Below are 14,989 nucleotides of genomic sequence, written 5' to 3' on the forward strand. Positions count from 1 at the left end.
AAGACTGAGCCCCAGTGGAGGGAGGGCAAAACCAAAGCCTGAGGGATTCAGCCCTGGGTGGGGGGGCTCAGACTTTTGGCTCCAGCCCCAGGACCCAACAAGTCTAATGCCAGCCCTGGTGACCCCATTAAAACAGGGTCACGACCCACTTTGCAGTCCTGACCCACAGCTTGAGAACCACTGCTCCATGCTGAGGTGGGAGAGTTTTCCTGTTGGTGTAGTCAGTCCACTTCCCCAGGAGGTGGCAGCTCTGCCATGGGGAGAAGCTATATCAGTGGGTGTGCAAGCTGTGGTGTTTACCACATTTAAGAAGTTTAATCAAACCCCATTTTTTAAAACCACCTGTGGTCTGGGAATGGCAAAGGAGCTCGATGAAGCAGGGTCTGTCCTTCAAAATCCTGGAGATCACGATTCCATATTCCTGTTGTAATGGGGGTATAGCTCAGGGGTAGAGTGTTTGATTGCAGATCAAGTGGTCCTTTGTTCAAACCCAGGTGCCCTCTTAAAAAAAAGAAAAACATTTTCATTTCCATTCTCCATTATGTTCAGGAACTCCACCATACGAGGATGCTTGAAATGCATGTGAACACTCAACATTTTGCTGTCCAAATGCATAAAAACCTAGCAAACCTGTCCATCAGCTGAAATCAGTTCCAATCCTCTAAGTGTCTAGTTTATGTTTTCATCAATTAAACAAAAGGTATCATTCCCTGAAGCAGAGCACAAGTTTGAAATACAGGCAGCATAGAGCCAATATTCATAATGTCAACTACAAAAAATGATACACATCTAGAGATAGCATCATTATATTCAGCCAATCAGAACCTCTCCATAGACCCCTTACACGACCACTTCTCTGTAATATTGGCTGCAAATATAGAACAGTGGTCGCAATGGTGATCTATACAGTTACAGATTATGTCAATAACATCACAGGAGGTGACACAGCATCAGTGAGTCCGATACTGGGATACTGCCTCCAGTTTTGGTGTCCTCATTTGAAAAAGATGTTGTGAAATTGGAGCTGGGGCAGAAAGAGCCAACAAATGTTGTGAGGTCTGGAGGAAAATGCCTTCTAGTGAGCTATTGAAAGAGCTCAACCTGTTTAGCTTATCAAAAGAAGATTGAAAGGTGACTTAATTGAAGTGCCTTAATGGAGAGAAAAGATTGGGTATTTAAGGGCTCTTTAATCTAGCAAAGAAAGGCACAAGAAGACCCAATGGCTGGAAGGCGAAGAAAGACAAATTCATATTACAACTAAGGCACAAAAATTCAAACAGCGAGGATGATTCACCACAAGAACAAGCTACCAAGGAAAGTGGTGGATTCTCCATCTCCTGATGTCATTTCATGAAGACTAGATGCCTTTCTGGAATGTGTTTGCCTCAAAAGTAGCTATTGTGTCCTACATGAGGCCTGTGATATGCAGAGGGTCAGATTAGATGCTCTAATGGTCTCTTCTGGCCATAAAGTCGACTAATTACTGAAAAAACTGAGTGTAGCATTGGGAGCAGTGTCTGATGTTTCCCTGTCTAGCCGGCTTGCTGCCTAGAACGAACGCTCCTTGAGTGGGGTGATCCACAGGGAGTAGCTCAAACCTGCAAAGTGCCTAGGCAGGGGCAGGACATTAGCACAGCAAGGGAGGGGTGTGGCAGTGACATCACAAAGGCCTTTTGCAGGACCTCAGACTATGGGTCCAAAGTGGTGGGGAGGTGGTGACCTCACAGAGAGATGCTGACATCAGCCGGGCAGGACAGGGGTGAGGGGCCAGGGAAACCTCAGAGACCCCTGTGGCTTTGCTCCAGCAAGTCTCCTTCTCCAGGTCTCTCTTTGAGGACTGAGAGAGTATTCGGGTTCACGGACGTGAGCACCAGGAGGAACCTCTTTTGAGTTTTCTCCTTCCCTTTTAGTGATTTTACTAGAAAACAGCCGTCCCTGTTTAGAAGGTAAGAGTCTCCTGGAGGTTTGAAAACTGTTCAGTCTGATCCATTTGGTGACAGTTGAATTCTAGGCATGGAAAACACGAGCTTAAGGAGGCAGAATTTTATTCTGCACCTGGGATTTTGTCCCTTAGAATCACTGGGGACATTGGGGTTTGTTCTTTTTGCTTCCCCTCTTCCTCCCTCCTCTTTTTCTCTTGCTTACTTTGTCCTTTTACCTGTTCCCCTCCCAACACCAGGAGGGTGTGTGTGTGTGTGTGCGCGTGTGTGTTGTGGGGCAGTGCTCTGCAGCTCCCGCTGTGGGAGGTCCACCCAAAAATATGGGGCTGAAATAGTGCTCGGGCAGTGATCCCATCAGTGACCTGGGCCATCCTTTGGGCTCGCTGGTGAGAACCCTCAGCCTCCCATCTTCAGTCTCTATCCCTGATTGGCTGAGCAGGGGGTTATTGACAGGGAGGAGACTCAGGTCCTTGGTGTTCTCTTTTAAGAGCAAGGAAATAAGTCAGAACCAGTTCTATGTTTGATGAATTTTGCTGCTTCTCTGCATTAATGGTCTCTGAGGAGAACTGCAACGTTAGAGAGAATCGTGAACTGCTCAAATACTTGCTGAATAATTACTATCACTGTTGTTGGTCTGGAGCTCATCAGAGCACTTTATTCAGGTCATTCACTGTCTGAAATTCAAGATCCGATGGTAAGTTTGAAAATCAGGGCTCTTGGGTTCTATTCCCAACTCCGCCACTGGCTGGGTGTGTGACCTAAGACAAGTCAATTCTCCTTTCTCAGCCTCAGCTTCTCCCTCTTTCAAGTAGGGATAATAATGATCCGCTCCTACCTACCTCACAGTGCGTGGAGGCAGGGTCGGATCTAGGTTTTTTGCCGCCCCAAGCAAAAAAAAATTTTGGCTGCCCCCACCTCAGCCCTGGGGTCCCCCGCCATATGCTCCTGCTGCCTGAGCCCTGGGCTTCCCCGTACCCACAGCCCCCTGCCACCCCAGCCCTGGGCTCTCCCCCCCCCACCCCATGCCAACAACATAGGTTTGTTCTCCCCAGTCCACCCAGGCTGAGCTGCTCCCGTTTATACTCCGTCTCCAGTCGGAGCATGCCCAGAGAGGGTGAGGGGGTGTGGCCTCTTCAGCCCACATGGCGCAGTTAACCCTAGCAGTGCCAGTGCAGGGTGGATGCACCTCATCACAGACAGCATTTCCCAAGTGTTGGGATTAGCTAGGAGATCTCTTCAGGAGTAACCTCCTGTAGGGACTGGGTCACAAATACCTTGGGAACCAAATACCTGGGCGTTTTCCTAATTCTGAATAACTTGCGGTGGAATTCTATCCCTGGATCATCTGAGACAATATTGACTTAAACAACTGAACTACCCTGTGACCATGTGCACTTACTTCCGTCAGTTGCACCCATTTGGGGTCTGCTGCTGTTCACCTTTTCAGAGTGGAGATTTAAACATACGACTGTTTCTTTGATAATATGTTCAACAGCTTAGAGTATTCTCTCCTGTTGACTGAACTTTTTGAATTTTCTCCATGTCATCATGCAGAGATAGGGGGAAAAACAAACCTGAAGTAAAAAAATGGTAATTTGTCTGAAATTTCCCAAAAAATCTGAGCTACATTCTGTCAAACAAAACTAACATGCAGTTATATGACCAAGGAGCCTGCATGAAAGATAGAAAACCCATATCACAGAGAGGTAGAAGACACTTTCATTTTAATTTAAAGTGAAATTCCAGACTAGGCTACATCTGATGTCTCAGAATCAGGATAAGAAATTCTCCCATGATCCACTGAAACCTGCTTCTCCCAGCGCTTTCTCATGCATCTGACGAAGTGGGTATTCACCCACGAAAGCTCATGCTCCAAAAGTCTGATAGTCTATCAGGTGCCACAGGATTTTTTGCTGCTTTTACAGATCCAGACTAACATGGCTACCCCTCTGATACCTCTCTCATTAGTGTTATTTACAGGAGTTTTAGCACCTTCATAGCGGGAGAAAAAACAGCCGACCTTCCCAGAAGCTGCTTTGCCATTGAGGGAAAAGGGGATTTGAACGGTGCTTGGGATCCATTTGAAATCCCCTTCCAAGTCTGACACTTTCATCGCCTGCCAGACTGACTCTGATTTAGGATCAAAGACGTCCAAGCACCATTCCCAAGCATGGACAGCCAAGAACATGACCCCACCAGACACGTTGGGAAGCGAAGGAATACGAAGGGGTGAACTGTGCATGGCTCAGGCACAAGGTAACAGTTCTGGGGTGATGGGGAAGGATGGAATGTCTGAGTCGCCCCATCTCCTTCCAGTGTCACAGAGCCTAAAATGACCCTTATTTCCCTGACACTGCTCCAGCTCATCATATTTAAATACATTTTAAATGAGAAAAAAAGTCAACAAAATAACCACTGTTCTGCACTATCCAGTGTAATGTGAGAACTACTGGGAATGAGGAAATCTGTCCTCAAAGAGGAACTTGACGTCTCTAACAATAACTTTGCACTGGGAGGAGGAGTACAAATGTGAATCTCCAGGTTTGTTTAGACAAGGAAATGTGACGGTGATTAGGTCAGATCAGGAGGAAATGTGCTAGATAACCCCACTGACTATCCATAGCCCATGTCTTTAGTGCAAGAATAGTTCTCTTTTTACATCAGGAAAGTGAACTCAAGCTAGCTAACTCCATGACAACCACAGTGATGAGACCCAGGTAGATTTTATCTCAACGTAGCTGGCTGAAGACACCCCCCATCTCCCCCACCTGGGGTGACTGACATTCCTGGTAGAAAGGACACACACTCCAATGACTCGCAGGACAATGGAGTTGATACAAAGGACCACAGGATCCACCCCAAAGATGGGTGAGGTTCAAAAGTGGGCAACTCATGTGTGGGAGCTGAGGGACTACAGTGTGCAAAAGATGCAAACAGCCTTAACACTCACTACCTGGGAACTGTCAAAAGAATTAAAGAAAAAATCTCCTGACAGCTCTAGAGAAGGTTTTTATGAAGTTTATCTCCTTTACGGATTCTCTGATGTTTAGAAAGGCCTGAGCTATGAGTGAAGCTTTTCCCGCACTCGCAGCATTCATAGGGTTTCTCTCCGGTGTGGACTCTGTAATGTGTGACAAGGGTTGAGCTCCGAGAGAAGCTTTTCCTGCACTCACTGCATTCATAGGGTTTCTCTCCCGTGTGGACTCTCTGGTGAGAGATAAGAGAGAAGAGGTGAGTGAAACTTTTCCCGCACTCACTGCATTCATAGGGTCTCTCTCCTGTGTGGATCCTCTGGTGCATAGTAAGGTTTGAGCTCCGAGAGAAGCTTTTTCCACACTCGCAACATTTGTAGGGTCTCTCTCCTGTGTGGACTCTCTGGTGAGAGATAAGGGAGGAGAAGTGACTGAAACTTTTCCCGCACTCACGGCATTCATAAGGTCTCTCTCCTGTGTGGATCCTCTGATGCCTAGTAAGGTTTGAGCTTCGGGTGAAGTTTTTCCCGCACTCACAGCATTCGTAAGGTCGCTCTCCTGTGTGCGTTGTCTGATGAGAGATAAGGGCTGATCTCTGAGTGAAGCTTTTCCTGCACTTGCAGCATTCGTAGGGTCGCTCTTCTGTGTGGATTCTCTGATGAGAGTTAAGGGTATATCTCTGAGTGAAGCTTTTCCCGCACTCACAGCATTCATAGGGTTTGTCTCCTCTGTGTTTTCGCTGATGCCTACTAAGGGCTGAGGTACGATTGAAGCTTTTCCCACACTCACAGCATTTGTAGGGTGTCTCTTTCGTGTGGATTATCTCATGTCGAATAAGGGCTGAGCGGTAATGGAAGTTTTTCCCACACTCACTGCACCTGGGATTTTGTCCCTTAGAATCACTGGGGTCATTGGGGTTTGTCCTTTTTATTTCCCCAAAAATGTGGGGCTGAACTAGTGCTCGGGCAGTGATCCCCACCAGTGACCTGGGCCATCAAACCAGTTCTATGTTTGATGAATTTTGCTGCTTCTCTGCATTAATGGTCTCTGAGCAGTTAGTTCATGATTCTCTCTAACATTGCAGTTCTCCTCAAATACTTGCTGAATAATTACTGTGCACTGTTGGTCTGGAGTTCATCAGAGAGCACTTTATTCAGGTCATTCAGTGTCTGAAATTCAAGATCCGAGGGTTAGTTTGAAAATCGGGGCTCTTGGGTCCTATTCCCAACTCTGCCACTGGCTGGGTGTGTGACCTAAGACAACTCAATTCTCCTTTCTCAGCCTCAGCTTCTCCCTCTTTCAAGTAGGGATAATAATGATCCGCTCCTACCTACTTCACAGTGCGTGGAGGCAGGGTCGGCTCTAGGTTTTTTGCCGCCCTAAGCAAACAAAATTTTGGGCGCCCCCATCCCAGCCCTGGGCTCCCCCTTACACCCTCCTGCTGTCCGAGCCCTGGGTTCCCCCCAACCTGCACCCGCTGCCGCCGCAGCTCTGGGCCTCCCCACACCTGCATCCCCCTGCCACCCCACCCTAGGCTCTTCCCCCCCCAACCCACACCCCCTGCCATTACAGCCCTGGGCTCCCCCCCACATCCTGTGCTGCCCCAGATCTGGGCTCTCCCCTTCCCCCCCACCAATGCTCCCCAACCCACACACCCCCTGCCGCCCCAGGCCTGGGTGCTCCCCCCCACCTGCACCCTCCTTCCACCCCAGCCCTGGGTCACTGGTAACTCGCTCCCAGGATGGGTCATTCAGCAGGAATTTTGGATGTGCACAGAACACAGACAGGATTGGTTCCCATATGGTTACAGAACTGCAGTAAAATGGAACAATTTTCAGCTTGTGTGATTGGAGGTGTGGAAGCAGGGAAAGAATTAATAAGGATTTGAAGGGGATCTTAATGCATGTCAGTCAGTTAGCAAGAGTTAGCCCAGCTGTAACCCTAATGACGTGAGACTTCTAGAAGCAGGGATAGTGTGAGGCAGAGGGAAGGAACTGTGTAAAAAGTTATTACGACCTTGTAACTGATAACCAAATATGAAGCCTGGTGTCTTCTAGGAGTGAGAAAACAAGATAGCAGAATGGCTTATGTATAAACAAAATGAAGTTGTTGCTCTTTATTGTCTGTATTATTGCTAGTTATTGTCTGTAACAAAAGTATAAAGGCTTGCTGTAATTGTTTACCAGTTGAGAGACCTGTCTGGGACTGGGGCGACCCTGTGTCCTATGGCACTCTCTCCCTTCATTGTAATTACTGGAGAAATAATAAAGTATTTGATTTTGCTGCACCCAAAAGAAAAAGCGAGAACTGAGTTTTTCTCCGACAGAGGATACCTGGATGCATATTATAAGACTGTCCTCCATAAATGAGGAAAAGTTGAGGTGCCTTTATTATTCTTTGTTTCTATGGGGAATTTGCCAATGCAATATCACTATCTTCCTTTCAAACAAACAAAACTAGAAAAAAATGGCAATGGCTGTTGAAAATAGCAATTCCAGTCCTAATAACCCCTGGGAAGCATTTCTTGCTCAATTTTATCCTACTTTTTGTACAGCAAATAACAGTGGATCAGTATATTTGATTTGGGAGAAATGAAGTAACAGCTGCCCAAATTGAGCTGGAGCCAGTGATTTCCCTACACCCCCCCTGAATTTTCCCAACACCCCCCCAAGTTTTGTGAGCTAGTTACATACCAATTTAGTGTCTGTTTGGAAATCTGAATTTAAACTGAAACATTAATACACACTTTAAAAGCTTATACAGTGTATGGTAAAATATGTCAAGTATCAGAGGGGTAGCCGTGTTAATCTGGATCTGTAAAAGCAGCAAAGAATCCTGTGGCACCTTATAGACTAACAGACGTTTTGCAGCATGAGCTTTCGTGGGTGAATAGCCACTTCTTCGGATGAAAGTAGTGGAAATTTCCAGGGGCAGGTATATATATGCAAGCAAGAAGCAAGCTAGAGATAACGAGGTTAGTTCAATCAGGGAGGATGAGGCCCTGTTCTACCAGTAGAGGTGTGAAAACCAAGGGAGGAGAAACTGGTTCTGTAGTTGGCAAGCCATTCACAGCCTCATCCTCCCTGATTGAACTAACCTTGTTATCTCTAGCTTGCTTCTTGCTTGCATATATGTACCTGCCCCTGGAAATTTCCACTACTTGCATCCGAAGAAGTGGGTATTCACCCACGAAAGCTCATGCTGCAAAACATCTGTTAGTCTGTAAGGTGCCACAGGATTCTTTGCTGATAAAATATGTGTATCTGAAAAAGTATAATATATTTGAAAAGTATGAACATAGACTAGCTTCCTTGCTTCCTTATACAGCTGTTTTTTATGATGTCAGTGCATTCATTTAGTTGATGTTGGCCAACCTAATAATTTCAAATGATGATTTGTAAGCAAAGTCTAAATGAGTTCTCCCTGACAGCTAGTGATGAGCTGGGGGCTAAGGCTTCAGGGCCAGATTATATTTACATTCACACCTAATCTACCTAGGTATCCAGCAAACAGAGCTATGTTGTCCAAGTGATAGATTTTGGCTGGGGTTGGGTTACAAACCACTTGAATGTCGGGGAAGGGGGGATGAAATGTTGTTCTTATTGTATGAGTAAAGGGCAGTAGAACTGTACTTAGCCTGTGATGATTTGAAGGCATCAAGAGAGAGGGTGGGGACCTGTCCCTCTCCACTGTTTAAAGACAGAGCTGATTAGGCTCTATAGATAGTCTTTTGTTCTGTTAAGTGACCCCACTGCAGCTGAAATCACTGACAATCTGCTTAGTCCTGTTGTGGGGACAGTGTTCCTGTGGGTACAGTGTTTTTGTGTAAGAGACAGCCCAGACTGCACTAGCAGCAAGGTTCCCGCACTGAGAGCTCAGCTGAAATCACTGAGGGTATGGCTACACTTACGGTTTGCAGCGCTGGTAGTTTGCAGCGCTGGTCATCCAGCTGTGCAGGGCCAGCGCTGGTGTGTGGCCACACTCACAGCTACCAGCGTTGGTGTGTGGCCACATTTGCAGTATTTGCAGCGCTGTTGGGAGTGATGCATTATGGGCAGCTATCCCAGCGTTCAAGTGGCCGCAACGTGCTTTTCAAAAGAGGGGGGTGGAGTGGGGTCTAGTGTGACAGGGAGCGGGGGGAAAGAGAGAGGGGATTTTTGGAGCCAACACTGTGTGTTTAGCTTCCTGCATTGAAAAATCAGAACATGTTTCCAACCCCTTAGTCTTAACTCTTAATTGCAAACAGCCTGCAGCCAACACGACTCCCCGCTGTTTCACTCCCTCCCTGCCTCTCATTTGATTGTTTACAGCCAGGTACAGATGATCACAGCAAACAGGAGCTCTGTTTGTTTTTTAGATAAGCAACGGAGCTCCGATCGGAGCTCGTTCATAACAAAACAAAGAGAGGCTGCATAACAAAACAAAGAGAGTAATTTATAAAAGCATTCTGGGATACATCCTTATACCCTGGAGGCCAATCACAGCGCTGGTGTGTGGCCACACTTGATGACCAGCACTGCAGCACCAGCGCTGGAATCCTTATTCCCCATGCTGAGTGAGGTGTACGGCCAACGCTGCAGCCAGGGAGTTGCAGCGCTGGAAGTGCCCTGCAGGTGTGGCCACTTACTAATTGCAGCGCTGGTGGAGGCTTTCCAGCGCTGCAAATCGCCAGTGTAGCCATACCCTGAGAGCTGGTGGAACCTCAAGAGACCAACTCGCAGAGGTCACAGTGGTAGGTGACAGCAGAAGGTGACTGTGCAGGGCCATTGGCAACAGAGTGGTAAAGTGAACCATGGCACAACGAACAGCCGTGGCCAGAGCAAACTGTGCCTTTTTGTCCCCCACCTGGAAGGTGTACTCACGTGAAAGCACCTCTGAACTCTGAGTCTCTACTGACCAAGGACAACACCGGTGAGTGGAGTGCGGTGGAGGGAAAAGTGAGGGGCACGTTAAATAAACATTTGTTTGTTGGACTATATTTTAGTCACTTTGCTCCAGAATGCTAGATTTGTGACTGGGAATGGAAACTTATATAAATATGTTTCCCAGTAGGCCAAGGTTTTTAAAATGCAGTATTTGCCAAGGTTGTTATCTCACATTGTTGCTATCTTGAGAGGTCATTATGTTGGGGAGTTTCTGTACTAAACATTTTTATTATAATTAATTTTTACATAAGAATGGTCGTACTGGGTCAGACCCATGGTCCATATAGCCCAGTACCCTGTCTTACAACAGTGGTCAAGGCCAGGTGCTTCAGAGGGAATTAATAGAACGGGGAATCATCAAGTGATCCATCCCCTGTTGCCCATTCCCAGCTTCTGGAAAACAGGCTAGGGACACTCAGAGCATGGCGTTGCATCCCTCTCATCCTGGCTAATAGCCACAGATGGACCTGTTCTCCAGGAATTTATCTAGTTCTTTTTAAAATCCTGTTATAGTTTTGGTCTTCACAGCATCCCCTGGCAAAGAGTTCCCTGGGTTGACTTTATATTGTCTGAAGAAATACTTCCTTTTGTTTTTTTAAAATCTGCTGCCTATTAATTTCATTGGGTGACTGCTAGTTCTTGTGTTATGTGAAGGATTAAATAAAATTTCCTTATTCACTTTCTTCACACCAGTCAAGATTTTGTCGACCTCTATCATATCCCCATTAGTCATCTCTTTTCTAAGCTGAAAATTCCCAGTCACTTTAATCTCTCCTCCTGTTTCATACCCCTCATCATTTTAGTTGCCCATCTCTGTACCTTTTCCAATTCCAATATATATATTTTAGGATATGTGACCAGATCTACACACACTATTCAAGGTGTGCACGTACCATGGATTTATATAGAGGCAATATGATATTTTCTGTCTTATTATCTATCCCTTTCTTAATGATTCCCAACATTGTTTGCTTTTGTGACTGTTGCTGCACATGGAGTGGATGTTTTCAGAGATCTATCCACAATGACTCCAAGATCTCTTCCTTGAGAGTTAACAGCTAATTCAGATGCCATCATTTTGTATGTATAGTTGAGATTGCTTTCCAATGTGCATTACTTTGCATTTATCAACATTGACTTTAATTTGCCATTTTGTTGCCCAGTCACCCAGTTTTGTGAGACCCCTTTGTAGATCTTCGCAGTCTGCCTGGGACTTAACTATCTTGAATAATTTTGTATCATCTGCAAATTTTGCCACCTCACTGTTTACCCATTTTTCCAGATGAATATGTTGAATAGGACTGGTCCCAGTACTGACCCCTCAAGGATACCACTATTTATCTCTCTCCATTCTGAAAACTGATAATTTATTCCTACCCTTTGTTTCCCATCTTTTAACCAGTTACTGATCCATGAGAGGATCTTCCCTCTTACCCCATGATGGCTTACTTTTCAAAAGTCAATTTAAATTAAATACATTTTTTTTTTTAATTTTTTTTTTAGAAATCTAGATCTGTTATGTGTTTTGGTGTAACCTGCATTTTCCTTATGTTAAATTTGGATTATCCTAACAAAACATTTACTTTATTCACTTTCTTCACATCAGTCAAGATTTTATAGACCTTTAGCATATCCCCCCTTAGTTGTCTCTTTTCTAAGCTGAAAATTCCCAGTCATTTTAATTTCTTCTCCTGTTTCATACCCCTAATCATTTTAGTTGCCCATCTCTGTACTTTTTGCATTTCCAGTATGTCTTTTTTGGGATAGGGTAACCAGATCTGCACACAGTATTCAAGGTGTACATGTGCCATGGATTTATATAGAGGCAATATGATATTTTCTGTCTTATTATCTATCCCTTTCTTAAAAAAGCAAAGGTTTCAGAGGAGCAGCCGTGTTAGTCTGTATTGCAAAAAGAACATAAGCTTTTGTGGGCTACATCCGTTGAAGTGGACTGTAGCCCACGAAAGCTTATGCTCAAATAAATTTGTTAGTCTCTAAGGTGCCACAAGTGCTCCTGTTCTTTTTAAAGAAGCAAACAGAATGTTGGGAATCACTGACTGCTGCTGCACACTGAGTGGATGTTTTCAGAGAACTATCCACAATGACTGCAAGATCTTTCTTGAGTGTTAACAGCTAATTCAGACTCCTTCATTTTGTATGTATAGTTGAGATTGTTTTCCAATGTACATTACTTTGCATTTATCAACATTAAATTTCATCTGCCATTTTTGTTGCCCAGTCACCCAGTTTTATGAGATCCCTTTGTAATTCTTCGCAGTCTGCCTGGGACTTACCTATCTTGAATAGTTTTGTATCATCTGCAAATTTTGCCACCTCACTGTTTACCCATTTTTCCAGATCATTTATGAATATGTTGAACAGCACTGGTCCCAGTACCGACCCCTCAGGGATACCACTATTTATCTCTCTCCATTCTGAAAACTGATAATTTATTCCTACCCTTTGTTTCCCATCTTTTAACCAGTTACTGATCCATGAGAGGATCTTCCCTCTTACCCTATGATGGCTTACTTTTCAAAAGTCAATTTAAATTAAATACTTTTTTTTTAAATGTATATATTTTTTAGAAATCTAGACGTGTTATGTGTTTTGGTGTAACTTGCATTATTCTTATGTTAAATTTGCATAATCCTAACAAAACATTTACTTTATTCATATCTCTTTTCATATCTCATTGGTCCTGACACCCCCCCTGTAAATTCGAACACCCCCCCTAATTTCAATTCCTGGGGAAACCACTGGCTGGAGCACTCCTGAATTTTGAGGTGTTCAGATCTGGAAGGCAGGTGCTAGATTCTCTTTCTGAACATTAGCTAAATCTGGAAAGGAAAAGTCAATTTCTGCTTCCATGACTCAGAAGGGGAAATCCTCCTACATGCCTGGTACTGTATCTAGATGTAAGTGGGGGAATGGTCCTGCTATTGTGGGGAACTTTCCTGGCTTCTGCACTACCCCGGTGAAGTGGGCTGGCAAAAGGATCTGAGTCCTCGCTCCCACTTCCTTTACCCAGAGGCCTCCCCGCCCTTGAGGACTCCCCTGCCACTCTCCTGTCTGGCAGAGTCCTCGTAACCCCAACAAGGCTGGGCCCAGGATTCCTGGGGGGCTCAACCCCCAACCCTGCTGTGGTCACCCAGGACAGGGGCTAGGGTGTCCCTTTCTTTGCACTGCGCACCTCCCTGACCCACTGATCACATCATACAATATAAAACAAATACAAGTTATTTAATTAACAATAACATTTAAAAAATAAGAAAAAATGGGAAAGGTTAAAGGAAAACACATCATCCCGCTCTGTGGCAGGGACCATCACAAAAAGTGTCTCTGGACATCAGGGCACTTCACAGTCTGTTCCTTGTAGGTCCCAGGCCGCTCCTCAGGCCCTGGCTGTGCTGCAGGGACGCTGCACGTTGGACACTTGCTCTGGCGGTGGCCACACACTCTCAGCCTCTGGGTGGCAGGACCCTTCTCACCAGCATCACCCCCGCCCTGTCAGGGTTACGATCCCCCTCCCAGTCTGGCCTGCAGGGCCTCTTGGCTGAGGCGTCTCCCTGTGCTGGGCCCACTGCCCAGGGTCCCCCTCGCTCTCCCCAGCTGCTCACCGCACCCGGCTCCGGACTGCTCCAGCTCCGCTCTGCCTCAGCACGGCTGCTGCTGCTCTGCCTTCAGCTCCCTGGGCTGCTTGTCTGGCCTCTCTGGCTCCAGTTGTTACAGCTCTGCTCCCAGGGCAGGGCTGCTCTCTCTGGGCTGTGCTCTGGCTTTGGGGCTGCAGCTCTGCTACCATCAGCTCAGCTTGGGTCCCCTGCTCTCTCCTTAGCTCAGCCCCACTCCATGTGACTCAGACAATTCCAGCTCACAGGGAGGACGGGACCCCCCTGGCCTCCTGACTCCTTGAATAGCCTGCCCGCCCTGTCAATCAGGCTGACCTGGAGCACTGGCCTCTCCACATTGTTCCTGGGGACTGTCAGTCTCAGGCTCCTGATTTCCCATCGACCCCTCCCTTTTTAGTGCTGGGCGCTAGCAACCAAACACCCGCACTGAATGTTAGTAAGGGGGCAACAGTCTAAATCCCTGGGCACAGCTCGCCAGGGCACAGCTTGGGAGCTGCACTGGGAATAGATACTGCAGGAAATCCCTTCTCCGCCCCCGCCACCCCCCCCCCTGCTAGGTTGTGTTTTGTTACAGCCCTGGAAATAATCCCGCTGCCTGCACGTGTTCCGCAGAGAACAGAGGAGCAAATTCTCTCCCTGTTCACCCTTCCACAGCCATTAAAGGACAGAATAAACCCCCAGCAGCGCCCTGCCCCACGGAGTCCCCCTGTGTAAGGAGAGAGATGTGCAGTGACTAGGGCTCCAGCTCAGCGTCACCAGGTTTTATATAACTTTTGGTGATGCCCAGAACGGTCCAAGTCCTGCCTGTCCTTCCTCGCCCACCCCCCCAAAGCTGTGGGAGGGAGTTTGGGTACATGAGGTGCAAGCTCTGGGCTGGGCAGGGGGTTGGGGTGCAGGGAAGGTGGGGGGTGGACCCTGGGAGGGAGTTTGGATGTGGGCTCTGGGCTGGGGCAGGGAGTTGGGGGGCAGTGGTGGGCTCTGGGAGGGAGTTTGGGTGTGGGCAGGGTGTGGGATCTGGGCTGTGGCAGATGGTTGGGGTGTGGCACCTATCTTGGGCAGCTCCTGAAAGTGACCCACACCCCCATCTGGCAGCAACTCCTACATGGAGGAGGCCCGGGGGGCATGGGTCTCCTGGCACCACTGCCCGCTGGCACCACCCCTGCAGCTCCCATTGCTGCAGTTCCAATGGCAGAGTTGGCACTTGGGGTGGGGGCAGCGAGCGAGAGAGACACCCCACGGGGGCTGCAGGGATGTGCCAGATGCTTCTGGGAGTGGTGCGCCGTGCGGAGCCAGGGTGGGCAGGAATCCACTTTAGTCCCGCTGTGCTGCCGGTAGTGGTGGCAGGAGCCCCCGGGCCCTTTCAAATTGCCCGGGGCCAGCTGCTCAGGCTTTCTGACTTCCTGATGGGGAAGCAAGGGGAAGGCACATGTGCCCCTCATGAGCAGTTCTGGGGAGTCTTTTTGGGGCTCCTGAAGTAGGCAGCAGAGAGGTGCAGCCCCACCACCAAGTCTGTTTCACTG

This window comes from Mauremys mutica, chromosome 6 (genome assembly GCF_020497125.1).
Source record: "Mauremys mutica isolate MM-2020 ecotype Southern chromosome 6, ASM2049712v1, whole genome shotgun sequence".
NCBI classification, from domain to species: domain Eukaryota; kingdom Metazoa; phylum Chordata; order Testudines; family Geoemydidae; genus Mauremys; species Mauremys mutica.